Here is a 2998-nt window from a genome sequence, read left to right as displayed (position 1 = left end):
CCCATCACAAATCCCACCCCAAAACCCATCACAAAACCCACCCCAAATCCCATCCCAAAACCCAACCCAAATCCCACCTCAAATCCCATCCCAAAATCCACCCCAAATCCCATCTGAAATCCCATCCCAAATCCCAAATCCCATCTCAATTCCCACCCCAAATCCCAACCCAAATCCCATTCCAGATCCCATCTCAATTCCCATCCCAAAACCCACCCCAAAACCCACTCCAAATCCCATCCTAAATCCCAACTCGATTCTCATCCCAAATTCCATCCCAAAACCCATCCCAAATTCCATCCCAAAGCCAATCCCAAATCCCATCCCAAATCCCATCCCAAATCTCATCCCAAAACCCATCCCAAATCCTATCCCAAATCCTATCCCAAATCCCATCCCAAAACTCATCCCAAATCCCAAATCCCAAAACCCATCCTAAATCCCATTCCAAATCTCATCCCAAAACCCATCCCAAATCCTATCCCAAATCCCATTCCAAATCCCATCCCAAAACCCATCCCAAATCCCATCCCAAATCCCATCCCCAAACCCACCCCAAATCCACCCCAAATCCCATCCCAAATGCCAACTGGGTAGGAATTGATATAATTGCATCACAGGCCATTCAGTCCCTCGAGCCTGTTCCGCCATTCAATTAGATCAGGGCTGATTTGTATCTTAACTCCATCTACCTGCCTTGGTTCTGTAACCCTTAATACACCTGACCCAACAAAAATCTATCGATCTCCGTCTTGCAAGCTCCAATTCTCCCACAGCAGTCACAGCTATTTTGGGGGGAGAGAGTTCCAGATTCCCACCACCCTGTGTGTGAAGAAATGTTTCCTGACATCACCCCTGAACAGCCTGGCTCTAAGTTTAAGATTATGAGTCTTGTTCTGGGTTCCCCCCACCAGCGGAAATAGTTTCTCTTTATCTACCTTAACGAATCCATTTACCATTCTAAATACCTCGAATAATTCATCCTTCGACCTTCAAAACTCAAGGGAATACAAATCAAGTTTGTGCAACCTGTCCTCATAATTTCATCCTTTTAACCCCGGTATCAGTGAATCTGGTGAATCCAGTGAATCAGTGCTGCACCCCTCCAGTATATCCTCCCTGAGGTGGGGGGCCCCAGAACTGAAGGCAGTGTCCGGATGGGTCTGACCGAGACTCTGTATAACTGAAGCTTCACTTCCTCCCCTGTGTGTTCCAGCCCCCTGAGATAAAGGCTGATGGATAAATTCCATTAGCCTTTTTAATTGCTTTTAGTATCTGTCTGCTAGCGTTTAATGATCTGTGTACCTGCACACCTAAATCCCTTTGGTCCTCCACAATTCCGAGATCTTGCCATTTAAAAAAGCATTACAATTAGTCTCTCTGGGATCCAAAGTGGATGACCTCACACTTCCCCACACTGAACTCATCTGCCACTTACTTAATCTGCCTGTGTCCCTTTGTAGCTTCCTGCTCCCAGCTAGACGTACAACCTACACAATGTGCCTCCTAATTTAAAGACATATACAACTGGATATCCAGCTCTCTGCTCCTCCACACGAGGCCTTACTAAATATGGTGAAAAGTTAAGTCCCCAGAACAGGTCCCTGAGGAAAACTACTTGGCACATCCCCCCAATCAGAGTACCTACCCTTCATCCCAACTCTTCCTCTCTCTCGCACCACACCACACATCACAATTCCTTTTGTTTAAATCTCAGAAATAGCAAAGAAAGCTATCCATTAGAATGAAAGACTAGGATTTATATCACGCCTTTCACGACCACCGGACATCTCAAAGCACTTTACAGCCAATGAAGTACCTTTGGGGTGCAGTCAATGTTGTAATGTGGGAAATGCGGTGGCCAATTTGCGCACAGCAAGCTCCCACAAACAGCACTGTGCTAATGACCAAATAATCTGTTTTTTTTGATATGTTGATTGAGGGATAAATATTGGATGTGTTTATTTATACTGCCAAAATGGCCGCCTTGTCTCTGATTGGCTCTCCATTATCACATGACCTACCGCTGATTGGTCCCCTTGGAGGATTGGCCACACCCTGAAGTTCCTCTGGAACGTGTAACTGGAACCGCCCAGCCTTCCAAGTGACTTTCCAATTTGTAATTCGATCCATTTTGACTTCAGAAGCCACAGAGGATAGATCTCCCCAAACGTCACCAAGATCCAGCTGAAGTCCCTTAACCCAGTGCAAGTGCATCCTTGCCCCGGCCACAGTATGGGTGTAAAGGGGGTTCGAAGAACCTCTCTCCTCTCCGATCGCACCCCACCCCGGCTCTCCCTCTCCCTCCCCTGCAGCAGGAGGCTTGGGGGAGTTCGGGGGAGGGGGCTTGGAGGCTCAGGGGCGCTCGGGGACTCAGGGGGGCTCGGGGGCTCGACAGAAAAAGGGCAGTGCAAGTAGTCAGTCACATAAATATTGGCCAGGTCACCGGGTATAACTCCTCTGCGAAATAGTGGCCATGGGATCTTTTACGTCCACCTGAGGGAGCAGAAGGGGTCTCGGTTTAACATCTCTTCCGAAAGACGGCACCTCCGACAGTGTAGTGCTCCCTCAGCACCGCACTGGATTGTCAGCCTGGATTTCTTTGCTCGCAAATCACTGGAGCGGGACTTGAACCCGCAACTTTCTGACTGAGAGGCGAGAGAGCTACGCACTGAGCCAAGGCTGACTACATTGAATTATGTAGAATATACAGCACAGAAACAGGCCATTCGGCCTAACTAGTCTGTGCTGATGTTTATACTCCACACGAGTCTCCTTCCATTCCATCGGCCTCACCTCGGCCTTTCAACATCGCCCGGCACTCTGTGTTCAATGGCTTGAGTCAGCACTGATTGAAGTTGGATCTCTCGTGATTAATCATTTCCAGCCAGCCAATACTACCCCCTCGGCCACTTCTTGGATTGGCTTCCCTGTATCCCATGTGATCAAACATTCCCCAAGGAGTGTCCTGCCCCGTTAAATTCCACAGGCAGCTATC

The sequence above is a fragment of the Pristiophorus japonicus genome, chromosome 7 (genome assembly GCF_044704955.1).
Source record: "Pristiophorus japonicus isolate sPriJap1 chromosome 7, sPriJap1.hap1, whole genome shotgun sequence".
NCBI classification, from domain to species: Eukaryota; Metazoa; Chordata; class Chondrichthyes; family Pristiophoridae; genus Pristiophorus; species Pristiophorus japonicus.
The sequence above is the reverse complement of the archived record's forward strand: the minus strand, read 5'-3'. Positions refer to the sequence as shown.